At 43.2% G+C, this 18276-nt stretch overlaps 1 protein-coding gene across 2 annotated transcripts in view; it reads left to right on the top strand.

Moving 5' to 3' along the window:
* The window catches only part of EXTL3 (exostosin like glycosyltransferase 3), a 196010-nt gene that overhangs the window by 28675 nt on the left and 149059 nt on the right, over positions 1–18276 (top strand). Inside the window, exon 1 of one of the 2 annotated variants that reach the window (XM_054988398.1) lies at positions 2468–2585. The exons of the other annotated variant lie outside the window; for it this stretch is intronic. The gene's annotated coding sequence lies outside the window, so the exon portion shown is untranslated. Of the gene's footprint in view, positions 1–2467; positions 2586–18276 lie in introns of those variants that run through there. 2 annotated transcript variants of the gene reach the window in all.

The raw sequence follows: 18276 nt of genomic DNA, 5'->3' as shown, positions 1-18276 counted from the left end.
CTAATAATAAAATACATTAAGTAGTCCTAAAGTCAGAGTCAAAGGAGAAGTAAAAGTCTTCTAGTCTGCAGGCTCTAACTCGTGTACTCCAGGAAAGTCTGGGTGCTGCTCGGTAAGGGTTTTTTTCCCCTCAGACTCAGAGAAGCCACTTTTTCCCCCACAACAACAAAAGTCCCACATGTTGGGGAAAAGGGTTAAAATAGCTTAAAATCAGAGGTGCAATGGATCTTGAAATAGAGTCAGAGCGTCAGTTTGCTTTTAAAAATCATTTACTTCTAAAGGAAAAAGGTGCACAGGATTGCTACAAAATAACAAAGTCTAAGGCGACATCTTGCTGGCCATGAGTACAAAGAGATAGATAGGAGTGGAGATTCTTCTGCCTTCTTGACCCTGAAAGAAAATCACCTGACCTATTGACCAATAATAGTTTACAAACACCCTTCAGTTTCCCGGGCTTCTAGGCTATTGGCTTTGTGCCAGGTTCTCTTCCAGGTCAATCTCAACAATAGCATGGTAGGTAAACACATTAACCCCATAATGACTGAATGTCAGACCTTGCAACACGCATATATTCCAACACCACAGACACTGTGGATCAAAGGCCCACACTAGAAGATTGCCACTCTTCTGCCAACTGCCCTTCTTACTGCTTCACAGGCTGTCTTCTATGAAACTTCTTCCATAGAAATTCCCCACTCCTCCGGGATAAAACACTTCTGTCTCTTGGAATTATCCCCCTCCCCATTGCTGGAATAAATGTCATTTTTTCACATTCAGCAAGACTTCTTTTTTGTTGCAATACACTAACACAACAAAATCTCTGGAACTACTGACCCAGCCTGTGTAGAAATCAACTTTTAAGAGATTTCTAGACCAGCTTGCACTGCGCAGGGGAAAACAGATCACAACCATTCTAAAAATATTTTTACAACACTTTCATAAAGTCAGCCATGAATATGTGTGCTATCCATGCATCCAGAATCCATAGTGTTAGGACTCATAAAATCAGTTGTATTTTTCCACCCAAGAAGGGTTGAGAGTAGGGTTGCCAACCTCCAGGCAGGACCTGGAAATCTGCAATTACAACTGGTCTCTAGACTACAGGGATAAATGGCTGCTTTGGAGGGTCAGGTTCATTATACCCTGCTGAGGTAATTCTTCCCAGGCCTCACCCCCCAAATCACTGGAATTTCCAAGCCTGGAGTTGGCAACACTAGTTGAAAGAGGAAGTTTACTTCTATTTTCAAGTGTCTTTCAGAAACAGCCCACTTTATATAATCCAAATAGCTCCCTCCTCATCCCATGATGGCAAAATGAAGTAAGTGATAATTCGGAAGCCTTTTAATTGTACCTGAAAAGTTGTTCCTCCTGAGGCAGTCTGCCTCACCCAACGTAGTGGCAGGGCTGGTTCTCATGCAAATAAGTTTTCATGCAAAGATGAGCAATTTTGGAGATGAGTGGTATTTTTTATTAGTTTGCAGTTTCATCATAAGGAGGGCTACACCTTGAAATTCTGTTTAGGTTTGTGCTGTTAAGTCTTGTAGAGTGCAAAGTGGGCAGAAAGGTTTTGCCAGCCTCCCTCTAGGTGGGTCAAAGGAAATAAGTCAATAATAATAGTTACTATCCTGGAAGTCCATGGTTATTTAGATAATTCCTATCTTGGTTTATTCCTCCCCAATAGGGATCCAAAGACTCATTCTTTTCCATTTTATCCTCACAACAGCAGGGCCATGCTTGGCAAAGTGGGGAATTCAAACCTGGGTCTCCCAGATTCTATCCTGATGCTAGCCATTCCAACATACTGACTCAAATTTTGCCACTGACAAACTTACAAGGAAGCCTAATAAGCCATTTGGTCTCAGTTTCTCTCTCTCACACACACGTGCTAGTATCGGATAGCTGCATTGGCCTTCCTTATAGGGCTGCTGTAAGGATTACTGTGGTAATAGATGCAAGGCGTTTCAAATATGCCAGTTGATAAAGGAGCTTAATATAGTTTAATAAGCCTCTTCATAAATCTAAATATAGCCTAATCCAAATCAAGTCCTAAAACAAAGATTTCTCAGCTTTATTATAGGTTAAAACTGTTTTGTGTGGGGAAACTAGTTTCGCCCTCTACGCATGCGTAAAAATCCAGCGTGTGTTTATATGTGGGGGGAACTGTCGGCGTTCTCTTTTGTGTTTATTGCCATCTATGGTGCCTTTTATTCCCACTTCGGGACTCTCCGTTGCTCTTCGTCTCTCCCCGCGTACCTTCGTTCTTTTCCGCCCAGCCTTCGGTCATTCCCGCTGCCTCCTGTCGGAAATGACCGAAGATGCCTTGAAGGAACCGGCGGCGGGCGAGGTGAGGTGAGGAGGACTTGCGGGTTGGATGGCTCGCTCTTTGGGACGAACCATCTGCTGCTAACTCGGAGGGGGGGAATGAATGATGGAAGCGAGGATTTGACGGAGGAGAATGAAAACCGAAGACGGCAACCTCCCTCTCCGCCTCCCTCTCCTTTTTCCTAATGGTGGCTGCCTACGGATACCGGGAGTGACTGACTAGCACTGCGGCGTCCGTGAGGCGGGAGGGTTAAACTAGAAAGGTAAGGGGGTCGACGACCATACCATGTGTGAAGAAATAGAGGGGGCGTGTCGGGGGGGGGGTTATGCCTCTGCAAATAGGCTTCCGTTTAGGGAGGGTTTTAAAGGGAAGGGGGCTTCCTCCCCTCTTCTTCCTTGAAGAATGGTAGAGTCGAGGAAGCGGTTTTCCCACAGTAAGGTAGCTTGGCAGGAGCAACCAGGGGAGATGGTGCAGTAAGGGGTAGAACGCGATTCTAGGGGATGGATAGAAGAACTGGCCAAGAAGGAAAAGCACCCCGTGGAAGGAGTCTTCTTGTTTTGCAAAGCAAATGCATGGTCAGTGTAGTGTTTGCTCAGGGCCATGCAGGTCCTGCGTCTTGCAGGGCACACTGAGCATTACAGAGTTGCAAGATGGAAAGAGTCAAGCCAAAGGCTTCTCTCCCCCCCCCCCGAATTTATAATCCAAAATTATAACCAGGGGGGGGGGAGGGAGGGAGAGAAGGTAGGCAAATGCAGTTCTTAAAAAATGTGGTGATAGTTGGGAATAAGGAGGAAGATGATCAGCCAGAGGCTACAAGTGTTGGTTTTAAGGAGGGAATTAAAAGGGGGATGGGAATGCATCATCTAGCTGCCCTGAGAGGACACTCTATGACCCGGAGGCAGCAAGGCACATATTTTGTTTATGGGGTAATAATCACTTTTGTACGGGATTTAACATCCAATAATTAGTCATCACAGCCCAGTAAGGTAGGCCAGTGTTGCAGAAGGTCTCAGGCTGAGAGGGAGAGCAGTGTTGAGTTCATGACAGAGGCAACACTTGGAACTCAGGCCTTTCCGAATTACTCCTCATGCTCTTAGCTGGTATGCTGTACCAGCATACACCGCTTTTATTCCCCCTTTCCTCCAAGGAGCTCACAGTAGCATATCTCTATCTCTCTCTTACTGACTCCCCTTTATCCCTCACAACAGTGCTGTGAGATAAGATTTGCTGAGTGAGATCACCTTGTATGCTTCATGGCTAAGTTTTACACAGGCCAGTTTGGCTAGGGATCCTGGAGGTATTTTGCCATCTTCTGGGCATGGAGCAGGGGTCACTGGGGCAGTCGGGGGGGGGGGGTAGTTGTGAATTTCCTGCATTGTGTAGGGGGTTGGACTAGATGACCCTAGAGGTCCCTTCCAACCCTACGGTTCTATGATTCTAAGTTGGAATTTGATCCCACTCACTGTAAGGCTTGCTGTCTAGTTACTACATCGCATCGACTCCTATGGGGAAAATGATTACAGATTTGTAGCCTATACAACTCATAGGATCACTGCTTCCCCTCTCCCTCTCAGCAAAGTTGGCCTTCCATTGACAACCAAAATGCAGTGTAGACTATAAATAATGTAAATAAATTATATATATATAAAGAGAGGGGTGGTGGTACTCATATGTAAGGTTGCACCAATTTTCACCAATTCTCTTTTAGGATATAAATACCCCACCAAAATGTAACAGGCAATAAGTGAAGCACTACTCTGTTGTTGTGTATATGGTGGTGGGGAAAGAGCTCTGCCAGCTTGTCAGAACACATGAAACTGCCTTTTTATGGGTTAGGCTGTCACATACTTTAACAACAGAAAGGCAGGACAGGAATAAAGTAACACACAAGTGTGTGCGAAGAGTTGGAAGGTAAATGGAATAATGCCTGTGGTTGTTGTGGGTTTTCCGGGCTGTATTGCCGTGGTCTTGGCATTGTAGTTCCTGACGTTTTGCCAGCAGCTGTGGCTGGCATCTTCAGAGGTGTAGCACCAAAAGACAGAGATCTCTCAGTGTCACAGTGTGGAAAAGATGTTGGCAGGTCATTTGTATCTACTCAGGAGGGGTGGGGTTGAGCTGAGTCATCCTGTAAGAGTTTCCCAGGGTGTGGAATGCTAATGGCGGGAGGCTTCACTGTATCCTGAGGAGGTTCTTTTGCGTATGGATTGGTGCTTGATGTGCTAATCTTCTCTGCAGGGCTATTGTCGAGTATAGAGTGTTTTGTTAGCCTGGTGTTTTTCAGAACTGGAGCCCATGCTCTGTTCATTCTTAAGGTTTCTTCTTTCCTGTTGAAGTTTTGCTTATGCTTGTGAATTTCAATGGCTTCCCTGTGCAGTCTGACAAAGTAGTTGGAAGTGTTGTCCAGTATTTTGGTGTCCTGGAATAAGATACTGTGCCCTGTTTGAGTTAGGCTATGTTCAGCCACTGCTGATTTTTCAGGTTGTCCAAGTCTGCAGTGTCTTTCATGTTCTTTTATTCTTGTCTGGATGCTATGCTTTGTGGTCCCGATGTAAAGTTGTCCACAGCTGCAGGGTATACGGTATACTCCTGCAGAAGTGAGGGGGTCTCTACTGTCTTTTGCTGATCGTAGCATCTGTTGTATTTTTCGGGTGGGTCTGCTACACCTCTGAAGATGCCAGCCACAGCTGCTGGTGAAACGTCAGGAACTACAATGCCAAGACCACGGCAATACAGCCCGGAAAACCCACAACAACCATCGTTCTCCGGCCGTGAAAGCCTTCGACAATACATGGAATAATGCCTGTTCTGGACCCAGTTCAGTGCTGGTGTTTGGTGTTTAAGGCTCTAAACAGCTTTCGACCAGGGTACCTGAAGGACTAGCTTCATTCACATGAGCCTGCCTGGGCTTTTCAGATTGGTTTCTGATACCTTGCTGTTAAGACTTGTGTTACCTAAAGAAAGACTGGTGCGTGTGCAGGATGGGGCTTTTTCAGCTGTGGCCTCTTGATTCTGGCCCTGTGAGACCTACTGCGTCTCTAAGCTGCTGTAGTATAGCGGTTAAGTGGTTGGGTTGTGAATCAGCACTTTGCTCGTTCGATTCCCACTACTGCCATGAGCTCTACAGGGGGCCTTTGGTAAGCCACTCCTCTCAGGCCCAGCTCCCCAGCTGTATTGTGGCGATAATAATAACACAGATTTTGTTCAGTGTTCTGAGTGGGCATTACTCTGTCCAGAAGGGAAGTATATAAGCACACTGTTGTTACTATTATTACTCACCACATCCCCGTCATCCTAACTGTCCAAAAATTTGTCAGGTCTTTTTTTAAATTCCAGTAAGTTTTAATCTGTATGGATATTTTTCTTTAATTTTCCTACTGACTAAAACCAGTAAAACCTTAGTAATAGTTTAATTTTGACGTCTGTTTTATTTGTGTGTTAGATGGCTACTGTATTTGCTTTTAAAGACTGTTTTAGGTGTGTTAAAATGTTTGTGTTTACCAGCCTTTGCAATTTAATGTAAGCTGCCTTGAGTATAAGTTACAAAAGAAAGATAAGAGTATAAGACTTGTACAACACTTTAATTCAAAAGGATCATAAAAATACTGTATAAAAGGCATTTAATTGGGGATACATTTGAACAAAATTAAATGGTTTGACTTTTTACTGAACTGGTTTAAATAAATTAATTAATGATACATTTTGGAGGGTTTTTTGTGCTCATAAAATTTGGCACCTGTTAAGTGTCAAGGATGAACTTTGGAAATAGGTGTTTGGAGTACCCAAGTGTGCCTTTTGCTTAGCAGATGAATAATCCTAGCCATTTCCTCATGCTTGGAATTAAGGAGCAGGATGAAACTTTTGTATGCCCCCCCCCTTGCACCGCTTAGCTGTTAATCACTTCCAGCCATCCTAATGCTGATGTATGTGAAGAATAAAATAGTTTTTCCCTCAAAATGTGCATTTTGTAAACAATCTGTCTTTTATCATGAGGCAATCATGTGTGAAAATAATGTGCCTTGTACTGACAAGTTTACTCAGTTTATTTGATTTAAGGGTTTTTTTTTCCTGGGCTGGTTCTCCTAGAAGAAACGGTAGTTGATTTAATTAAACTGGATTGCCTATGCATTAGCTTGCCTAGGAATAAGAACTATTTCTGAAGAAAACTGGGTCTTTTTGTTTTTAGACGTTGTATGCATTTCAAGCAGGTCTTATCTAGGGAAGAGGCATTTCACCTTCAGGCCTGCCTGAAGAGGTCAGGGAAGCTCCTATTCTTGTGGCTTTCTGCAAACTGTGCAAAACTGAATTATTCAGGAGGGCCCTTTTACACAAGTAATAGGACTGTGCTGTAAGAAAATGGTCCGGAGAGATGCGTTGGAAAAGGACAGGGACTTTAGACTATACTACTCTGTACTGTTTGTTGCTATACTGTTTGTTGCTATCCTACGGGATAGTTCCATGTCATGTAATATGCAGTCAGTTAGCTTGTTTTGTTTCAGCATTGTTTTTCAGCTCTGTATCAAATTTCCGCTTGTTTTCAAATATCTGCTGTCCTTACCCTGTTGTATTGTTTATTGAATATCCCAGCCATTGATGGTATTGACCTACACGCTCTCATCCTCTGTGATCCGCCTTGAATCACAGTGAGAAAGGTGGAGTACAAATAACGTAAGTAAATAAAAATAAATAAATAAATCCAGTGTATGAGAGAAGAGGGAATGTCTCTCTTAAGACAGTTCTTGACACTCACAGTTTTTCAAATTGCTAGTATTAAAAACAGTTATTAATTTAAAAATCTGCCGCATTATTTATCAAGGGTAACTCTGGAATCAAACTAAAGATTTTTAATCAATTGGCTTATAGGTCAAATGTTGCTGTTCTGATGTGTTGTTCCTTTAGGGCTGGAACATAATCTTGCATTTTTGCCAGGATTTGTCAACTCATTTATTATCATAGACTGTCTTCTCTGTTAGATGAGATCAATATTAAATGAATGGATTCAACAGTAGTGATGACAGCAGACGGCCCCATACTGGGGAACGCTGCATTCATCAAGGAGTTATTCTGTGTGGGAATAGTGACTAACTTCTTTTGGTATTTGCTGTAATCTGCTGGGTGGCGGTGGTGTGGGGGATACTCTTGATTTCTCATTCTTGAACAGTCCGACAAATAGTGTTGAAAGGCTCACAATTCAGTAGAGTTGTGCAGAGTTCTGTTCTTGTCTCATTTTTTTCCTTTTGACTTTAATAGCTGTAGTTTACTTAGAGTTCAGCTGTGTCCAGCCAAATCTTCTTGGCAGCAAAATGGTGGTACAAACAGTCCTTGAACTACGTGACATTTCATTGCAAAAGAGATGCTGAAACAGCCTTTTGAAAGGCTTTTGATTTTTTTTTTAATTTGGAGGAGTGGAATAGAGAGGGGGGGGGGAAAGTGTGATAACCCAGAACAAAGGTGTGCAAATTAGGGGGTGAAAAGGATGGCACTTGCTTGGTTGTGAGGGCTTTCTTCACAGCCGTGAGTGAACTGTTTGCATGCGTGTTAAGAGAATTTCATTGGGGTGACTTCAGTAGAAGCTGAGTATGTGGATTGTCTGTGGTGCAGGGAAAATTTCAAAAAGCTGTAGAGTGGTTATAATTGGGTTAAGCCTTGACTGTACTAACAGTTCTCCAATTTAGGTGCATTTTGAGTTTTAGTTTTTCTTCTGGGGCTACATTCTGAAAAGTGTTTTGAAAAAAAAAGGTTGTGCTTTGCAGGCACTATAGAAGCTTTTTTTGGGGAGCAGAGTCAACTACTTATGATTTAACTGTTTTAAATCTACAGATTCGACCGTTAGCTCCTGATGTCAGAATAGGAGGCAAATTGTTGTTTTTCAGTAGTGCCATCAGTGTTTGTGTGTTACACTTCACAGAATGACTGGACTCAAGAATACAGCTCTCCTTCCCTCCGGAGTTTGCAACAGACATTTCAGTGGTGGGTGGGGAGAAAGAGCAGGAGAGGAAGAAGTGGCCAGTGTGGCATGTGGAAGGAAATGCTTTCCCAGTCTCACATATGGCAGTCAGATCCTGACGGTTCATGCATGGTGAGGTGATAACACAAGTGCTATGGTGTGTGTGTGTGTGGTACTGCTATCACATTTGCAACAGGGCTGTGCTTGCGTAGAGGCTCCTTGTGGCTTCTGAGATAATAATAATAACATTTGATTTATATACCGCCCTTCAGGACAACTTAATGCCCACTCAGAGCGGTTTACAAAGTGTTATTATTACCCCACAACAATCACCCTGTGAGGTGGGTGGGGCTGAGAGAGCTCCAGAGAACTGTGACTCGCCCAAGGTCACCCAGCTGGCTTTGTGGAGGAGTGGGGAATCAAACCCGGCTCTCCAGATTAGAGTCCCATGCTCTTAACCACTACACCAAACTGGCTCTGGTTCATTGACTCCAACAACTGGCCCACAGAAAACATAGTAGCTGCATGTGTAACACAAACGTGAAGGCAATGGTCTGCACCAACAGTAGAAGTGTCCCCCCCATCCACCTACTTTGTCATCTCAACATTTAATTGTACAACATCACACCCATCCATAATTCTCATGTCTTGAGCATCTATTGTGATGGAAGAAGTAAGAGATAATCATCTGGCATGATGTCTGTACTCTATTTACTTGAATTGGAGACTAGATTCCTGCATGCCCCCCCCCCCCACGCACACACTGCAGGAAAAGAGGCTGCCATCTTAAATTTGCAGAGAAGTTGCAGTAAAATAGTGCTTTTGCGTGTATGGAATGTTAATTCTGTGTTGAAATTTTTTGTTTTTAAATTTGCTGGAGCCAAATTTGGCTGCTGCAGCGTGGCTCGATGACAGTGTTTGTCAAGTAGATGACTCAGATTGTCTGGGGAATGAGGCCAAAGGCAATCTGGGTGCTGGGTTTTGTTCAGACTTCTGGGGCGGAGAGGCATATTACAGCTAATCATTCTACAGGTGACGTGGGAGTGAGGAACCTTGACTGCTGTCAGTTGGTGTTATTACAAAGCAGAGGAGGACTTTTGTTTCTGTAGCACAAAGTGAAATCCTATCTTTGAGAAATCGTTTCTAATTGACGTTCTCCCAGTGAGAGTGGCTCAGTGGCTTGTCTAATCCACTGCAAATGGATTAAGTTCTGAATGTTTGAAGGGGAAATGAGTAGTTTGGGGGCCAATATTTGAAATGACTTCAAATTACTATAATTCGGTAGATATTTTTTTCCTTTACTTGTTCCAGTAGCTTTGATTCCCCCCCCCCCCATCATTTCAGTTTGCCAACTAGGCATATCAACTAATCTTCATGCCCCAAATACTCAGTTTAGTGCACCCTCTGTTAGCTGCTGATTGACCAGTGAGTATAGACAACTGGGAAAGGCAAGGGAGAGGCACCCAATCAGGCCTGTGGAGGGAATGATTTTCTGACCTTGAATATGGCAAGTCAGTCAGATCCTGTAAGTTGGTTCATACATTGTGAGGTGATAATTTGGATGCCTCCAGCTGCATGATACCAATGCTGAGTTCACAGCTGTGCTGTGCTTGTATAGACAAAACCAGCAAATCAATTCTCAGGGGCATACTGTTTGCAGAAAATGGGGGGGGGGGATATTATTTCATCATGTTTCTAATAGATGAAAGTGGCCCAGCATGACTGGTAATTCCTTGTGTATAGTTTCCTTGTTAAACTGACAGTGGCATGTTTTGGAGATGTAAGTACAAAAGTTTCCAATAACATTGACCGTTTTGAGTCTCGTTCCATTTCTGATCTTGGTTTAGGTTGGAAAATGCTCTCCAATTTGGTATTAATCCTGCCAGCCACAGGCAATGGCAAGCCACCTCTGTTAGTCTCTAGCCATGAAAACCCCTTCAGGGGTCATCAGAGGTCATCTATGACTTGTGGGCACTCTCCTCCACCGCCATGCCAGCCCAGTTCAGACAGAATGTTTCTAATTCATCGCACTCTCTGAGCCTCAGATGTGTAGATTATACAAATTAAAACCATATAGTAAGAGCAGTGCCTACATTAAACACAAAGCAATGTGTATGGTGTAGTGGGTTAGAAGGGTCTCCTTTGACCACCCAAAAGGCTATTTTTGGGATTCAGGGTCAAGCATGGAAAAAGCCACATAGGACAGGTTGTAATAAGAAGGAGAACCAAACCAGTTTATGTTCTTATCTCCCTTCATTTATCCTCAACAACCCTGTTGAGGTACATTAGGCTGAATGTGTGTGACTGGCCCAAGGTTACCCAGCAAGTTTCCATGGCGGAATGGGGATTCGAACTCGGGTCTCCCAGATCCTAGTCAGACATTCTTAACTATTACACCAGAAACGACACTATACCACACTTGGTCCAGCTCAGCACGCACAACTAACAGTGTAATAAAACTACATTACAAAGGTAGAAACTGGTACACCACAAACAATAAAACAAATAAGGAACATATAACAGTGTCATAAAACTGGATTACAAAATTAGAGAAACAATGCAAAAGTATCTTATATTTAGTGAGAAAAGCAAGGAAAGGAAAACTGATTGTCTAGGAATAAGGTCAATATCTGAAATTTAATCTCTAAGAACCCAAATTGGTATAGTGGTTAGAATGTTGCAGTGTTACACTAGAAACACCAAGACCCGGTGTCAAATCTCAGGTGAAGCTCACCGTGTGATCTTGGGCCAATCTCTCTCAGCCTAACCTGCTTTGCTGGTCTGTTTGGATAAAGCGGAGAGAGCGAAAGCCATGTATGAATTCTTTGGAAGAAGAGTGGGATACATTTTACAAACAGCCCCCCCTCCCCAATTTGATGACTGTTCAGTATCTCTCTTATGTGCTTAATTTATGTTGCGGACATGATCTTGAGATCTCTGTTCTGACCTTTTGTGCTCTCTAATTGAAAAGGAATGGATACTGCTTACCGATGGGCCTTTTATGGACCAACCATGCTTTATAAAATGCATCTGTTTTTAGTTATGAGGTTTAAATTTCACTGGAGCATGTTTGCATGTTCTGTTGCCCTTCCCCCCAGCAGACACTCCTGTATTTATTTGCCAAAGAGGTTTTTAAGTTCCACTTCTTGGTACAAAAGCATTTTGATCGAGGTCTTAGATGGATATGGGTTGAAATGCATTGCTGAATAACCATGTATGAAGATAGATCATGATGAGTAGCGATGTATGTATGTCTGTAGCAGTAGAAAACGGCAAGAGTCCAGTAGCACCTATAAGACTAACAAAATTTGTGGTTGGCTATGAGCTTTCGTGAGTCATAGGCAGCTCACTTCTTCAGAATTGAGGATTTAAAGATAACAGGAACACTTAAAACACATCCTGGAATACTGGAGTAGTAGCTCTCATCTTGTTCAGTTGCAGGTATGTTTCGTCTTGAATGGTGTTGGCTAAGTCAGCAATATGCTGTGTCTGTCAAAGGTGACAAGTACTTGTGGACCAGTATGGAAATATTTCCGTGCAGGTACATTCTAGGTACAATTGATTGCTAAAACACTAGTCAGTTAAGCAAGCAAAAACAATTAGAGATCCAGCGTCTCATAGCCTGGAGAAGATGCTTCCCGTCTTTCTGTCTTTTCAACTTTTGTAACTTCCTGCCTAGGGAAGAGCTGGGAGGCTTGCACAATGTTCTATGTCAATTTGATTGGTCCTAATTAATGGTATTGCATAAATTTCATTCTTGTTTTTGATTCTTCTGCTTTGTGTGACGTGATATTGGGGTGCTCCCTGGGCAGGGCTTTTAGCTGAAGGTAGTGTGACATAATGGATAGCAAGTTTTACTTGTCCGATTTCAGTTGAGATTCCTGCCTGGCTGTGGTAGTTTTCCTGAAAATTTTGATATGGAAAGTTTTCACCATGCCCCAAACCAAATGGGGTGTTTGCTCTTGTATGCAATAACAAAACTCAAGAATGTGCTATTTTCCTTCTATATGCTATATCAATACCTCAATTTCTCCCCCCCCCCAATAACTAAAAGTAATTGAACTGAGAAAGTAATTTTCCCATCCCAGTCAAATAGCTCATTTACCGTTCAGTCCTAAGCAGAGTTGACACTTTTCTGAGTCCTCTGAAATTATTGGCTTAAGAGAGTTTAACTCTGTTTAGGATTGCACTGATATTGAGGTCGAAGTCTGTGTGAGTGTCACAGAGATTATGTTGTATAATGTGCTCCTTCATATAGGGAGCAAGCCGAAGCAGGTTTACTCAGAAGTAACTTGTTTTATTCATTGATGCTTGCTTGCAACTACAGTCAAATATGTTAGAACTGCCCCTTTTTGATAGGTATTGTACCCATTCATGAGGATCATTGAGAGGAGTAGCCATGTTGATCTGCAGTAGAACAGCAGAATTTGAGTCCAGTGGCACCTTAGAGGTCAACAAGATTTTCAGAGTGTGAGCTTTCAAGAGTCAGAGCTCCCTTCTTCAGACACGAGTCATTCATAAAGTAACTTAAGTAATTTTATAAAGCAATACATTTTTAGAAATGGAAAGTTTTCTGTCTTGTGCCTCTGACCTGAAAAGCTGGTAGCTAACAAGGAAAGAGATTTGGGAATCATGGCTGATAATCTGCAACAGCTGCAGAACAGTTTCATGTGAAGGATTATTAGGAAAGGGATTGGAAATAAAGTGGCCGGGATTGCAGCACGCTTGTATATAAATATGGAATACCACATGCAGTTCTGGTTACCCCAGCATTAAAAATGGTGTTGCAGAGCTAGATCATTTACAGAAAAAGGCAACCACAATGATTGAGGGATTTGGGTTCCTTCTTTGGAGAAAAGACAGCTGGGAGAGAGGTGCGCACAAGAAGTTTTATGAAATATTTTTTTCTCCTCATCAGATAGTTGGAATTTGGGTATGCCCAGTGAAACTGATTGACACTTGATTTGGAAAGAATGAAAATGAATCTTCACGGGACATCGGATTCACTTAGGACACAGGAGGTGTGGCAACTGCTGGTGCCTTTCCAGTGGGATTAGGCGAACTGTGTAGCTCCGACGTGATGGCTAATGTCAATTCATTTTCTTGATATTACTCCAAACGCCAGCTTAAATAAAAACAACAAATCTTCAGCACAAAGTAATGTGGGAAACAGAAACCCCTTTCAGTAAAACTAAGAAACAATTTTCTTTACTTCTAACACAGCCGTTTACTTGGTTATCTGTGGTGAGTTTAAAATAATCTCCAGGAAACCAGGCATGGAATCTTTACAAAAGCTGGTCTTCGCACGCACCCTGTGAAGTTAAAATTGTAGCTATGCATGTGCATGGATATATTTTTGTTAAAGCTTGTGGTTGTATATAATGTTATCCCCTAAATTTATATCAATAAAATCCAGTTTTCTGTTATTCTTCCTGAGTAAAGCTTGATAAAAATGGTGCACCAAGTGTATGATTGCTTTGTAGACTTTATCTCCAGCGCAGCAGACCTCTGATGTAAACATGGTACCATTTCCTTGTGTGGACGGAAGGCTGGATTTTGAGATGTTGGGATTCATTTACAAGGCCCTTAACAGCTTGGGCTCATATGCTGAAGTGACATCTTCCTCTTCTGTGTGCCCTTTAGTTTCCTAACATAGCCTAAAAGCACCGTAACTGATTATACTGGTGTTATCTGTAGGATAAGGAGTATTATGTCCTTTATGTCCTCTTATGTCCTTTAGTTTTATTTCAAGGCTTAAAAAGAATTCAGCTATTAAAAAGCAAGCCAAGGAGTAGAAAGATTTCATGAGTTATTGTGGAAACTTCATTTTCTTTAGTTCCAAAGAATCAAGTACCAAACCCAACTCTGATTGTCTGCAGTTCTGCCTATGGCAGTAACTCAGATGTTTAAATTGGTAGTTCAATATTTTGTGACTCAAATTGATGACTGAGGTGTCTTCTAGGCAGCCTTACTATTCTGGTTTCATTTCCCTTCATTACCTTCCACCTCCCCATCGTTTTTTTCACAGCATCCTTGCTTATCTCTCGCTGTCCTCCTTTCTTCCCCCTCTGCTCTTTCTGAAACCTGTTTTCCTCCAATCTTTTCTTTCCTGAAATGTTTGATTTTGGTTTTTTCGCCTGTTTGTAATGCCTGCCCTGTTTCTCATTGCTTTTCCTACCTTGCCACTGTGTTTTGGTGTGTGCTGGATGGTGCGCTTTAAAAAAAAATTGCATTCAAGTGATACATCAAAATAGCGATATACTGTGCATGCCCGAAGTGACCCAGCAAGGGCCAATCAGAACATCAGAAACAAGCAGCCATTGCTCTCCTCGCCGCCACCTGGAACATTCCTTCTAAGAGCACACCTGAGCACCGTGCCTGAGAGCTATTTTCAAACGCCACGTGCCCGGCGTGATAGGTTCCTCTCCAACGTGCAGTCTAACAAGAAAGGCAAGCTTGTGGGAGTACGTGGAGTCTCTTGAAAGCGAAGGGAAACCATTGACTTGCTATCGATCAGGGGTGAAGACGAGGCTAAGGCTCCTTCACATGACCTGTGCTCCCTGTCCTATCTGCAGAAGGATGCCCCAGTATACCCTTCACAGAAAGGGATGCCTGCCAGCAATGGCCCAGCACAGTAACTGATCTATTTAGGGCTTTTTTGTGGCGGTATTTGTTGATACCGAGTACTGGCACTTCGGGCAGGGCTCTCCCAAGGTCTGGGAGGGCGGGGGGAGAGAGAGTTTATGGAAATCAGTGTAACCACACAGATGAGTGCTGGCACCTTTTTAAAAACAAAGAAGCACTAGGTCTGTTCAAAAGTTCATGAATCAGAGTGCTGCTACAAAAGCATTTTTGGGCATTAATAATAATTTCCTTTCCCACTATAAAACCCACTCACGGGGGTGGGGCACAATAAACTGAACAGTTCCTTTACGAACTGCTCCTTTATGAAGGTTGGACACACACACCCAGGGAAGGTCTCCATAAAAATCCACAGTGTAGAACAATCATCATGAATACGCTGTGATCAGATGTGCCCTGCAGGTGAGGAAAACACCAGTCAAAGCTGCTGTCTGGAAGATGCCTAAGTGGCTTCAGAGAATGTCCAGTGATTCTCTGCTAAGATGTCAAGAAATGGAAGCAATATTTTTTTCTTGAATAATTTTTTGTGTTTATATGGAAAGGAGTATGCAGGCTTTTGGGTTACACAGAACTCTTTACCAGATAGAAAGGAAAGTCAGATAAAGGATACCTATCAGAGAGTTGAGCCTACTTATAAATGGAGATACTCTTTTAATCCCAGTGGAGAGTAAGTAAGATGTTTAGATTTTCGATGTCTAGAGAGGAGGGCTACAAAGTGCTGTCTCAAGACTGAAGGAAACTGTAAACTTCTTAATGCAGGTAGTGAAGGAAATGGCTGTGTAGCCCATTCCTCTGCAGGCATTTGCTTACAAAGCATGCTGGGAAGTTGGCATTGTCATGGAGCAACTTCCAAACATGGCAAAACATGTATTATACGCTCGTTCTCTCCTCCTGCCCCCAACAAAAAATTCTTATGCGATAACTTTTCGGGCATAACCGTACCTCCAGCTGTCTCTTTCAAAAACTAAAATTTAAAAACCAGAGCTTGCTGAATTAAGAACATGCAGGCTTCCACCCTGGTGCAGTGAGGAAATGGGAGAAGGCCTGCTGAAGGCCAATTTTTTTTAAAAAGACCTTGTTGAAACATTCACAGCATGAACTATTGGAATAATGAAACTGGCATTTGTTTCTCATGTTCCTGCTATTTCTGTGTTGCTGTTGCTCAGGAATCTTTACTTGATCTGCTGGCTACAGGGTGCTGTGCAGCCTTAGAAAACTACACCTTACATGTGCACTGTGGAACTCCTCCCAACTATCGCTTGGACATTACTGGCATTTTTAAAGGGGGGGTGCTTTTATCTTGGAATGCATGCCTCTTGTAACAGTGTCTTCTTTTTTATTCTTAGCTGCTTTGCTTGGCGGTTTAGAGAAGCTTCCAAGAACTGTTTGCTCCTCTCCTTTTTCTCTCCAGATCCACAAGGAACAATGACCCAGTAACGCCTCCCCACCCCCACCCCAGGCCGTACCTAATTTCTGGAGAGTTTTCCAACTGGGAGAACAGAGCTTTAGCAGTCCTTGCCAGCAGTTCAGCTTGTAGCGAGGCGGGCCGTTAGTGTGAACGGGATAATTTCTTGGGCCAGGAGGACAGGCAGAAAATATTCATAGCATGGGACTTGTGAAAGGTCTCTTGGCTTGAATGGGGGAGCCTTATTGCCAGTTCCGTGGGACTGAGGAAAAACTGCTTTTCCGGTCTGTGCCTTCAGCAGAAGAAAACAAGCAGGCCCAAATCCCTGGGCCAGTTAGAATTTTGAGACCTGTGTAAAAGCCCTGAGATTGGAAAGCCAAGAAGAGTTCTGTTGTGCTGACCTAAGAAAGAGAAAGTGGCTGCTCGGCCAAGTATGTCCTGAACCCTTCTGGGCAGTAGTAACCATTTGGCATTGGAAGTGCTTCTTTGGGGGTTTCAGAAAACTGCCGTTAAGACTTTTGATGGACATTATGATTGACAGAAACTGATGGGCTTGTCTGTCAAGCTTAAGCAGTGAGATTTTCGGGACATCTTGAGGAAAACAGGGACCCGCCTTTCTACTTGATCAGGGCTGGAAAAATAATGTAGTCCCTGAATTTGTAAAAAAACAAATAGTAAATTTTTCTTTGCTTAGCTTTTTTTTTACCTCTCTTCTCCTAATTTTAATGCACAATTTGAATAACCATGAATAAAATGTTTGAATGGAGAGAGGGCTTGGGTCCAGCAAGCTATCAGTGATGGATTTTTCTTACATTACATTTCTTACATTGATGGATTTTTCTTACATTCCCCTCCCCCCAGCAGTCAACCCCCCACATCTGCCAATAACCTTGTGGGTTGGAGGCCTGCACTGGGGAGGGGGCAGTATCACCCTCCCATTTAGGAAAGGAGGGGGAAGGTGGTGATTTCCCCCCCTATGCCAGCTGCAGCTCTCCCTCATTCTGCATGGTTGTTTGACCACAGGGGTTTGGGGTCCCCCAGAATAATCTTTTTTGGGGATAAGGGGGACTGATGGAATGAGGGGGAAAGTAGGGAAAATCCACCAGCATCTTCCGCTGTCAGATTGCTGGACCCAAGCCCAGGGCTTTGAGCAACATATCCTGTCCCCAGGGGCTCCTTCCCCAAGATTGCAATCCATCTTGTTCATCAAGAGGCAAGTCTATCATTGCTTTGAATGATTAATATGAATACTCGGACATGCTTGGACCAGTGCTCCGTGGGCTAATGTTCTTAAATGGCTATTACTGGTATTTGATGGATTTCTGCTAAAGTTATTGTGACTGGCTGAAGGTGCTGCTTTGTGTCTTGTTGTTTATTTGTAATTCCTTATTGAGTGCAAGGGTGTGGAAAGTTAGGAAATATGTAGGGGGAGGAGAGGACAAGTCAGGGGGTCTCAAGCCAGGTTGGGACCCCCTACCTCTTGCTAACAAAGCATGGGAAAGTATCACCCATCAAAGCTTCTGTGGCAAACTGAGGATTTGAACCTGGGTCTCCCAAGATCATAGTCCAACGCTTTAGCCACTATACCAGACTGGCGCTCTGATTGAAAGTGTTCACATCTTAAAACTCCCAAAACAGCGGAGGAAGGGAACAGTCATATGTTTGTGCTGCCCTCATACTCCCAGAGAATATCCTGGCTCTCAAGGAACAGCTTGTAGGGGTGGCCTCCCATCAGCTGGACTGGAAATCTTGGGCCCTTGAAACAAAGCAAGTGGCCTGTCAGTTGTTTCCCTTTCATCCAGCTGAAGCCACTGATCTGAATTTGGGCTAGATAGAGGGTGTTCAGGATAGCTCGAAACATAGTTAACCCAACGCAGCACTAGAGCTTCCTGGCCTGGGAGAATATTCAAGACTTGCCAAATCCATTCTGTGTCCAAAGCAAGGCCCTGTGGTGCCCTGTGG

This window comes from Eublepharis macularius, chromosome 1 (genome assembly GCF_028583425.1).
Source record: "Eublepharis macularius isolate TG4126 chromosome 1, MPM_Emac_v1.0, whole genome shotgun sequence".
Taxonomy (NCBI): domain Eukaryota; kingdom Metazoa; phylum Chordata; class Lepidosauria; order Squamata; family Eublepharidae; genus Eublepharis; species Eublepharis macularius.
This window is presented reverse-complemented; position numbering and strand designations above follow the sequence as displayed.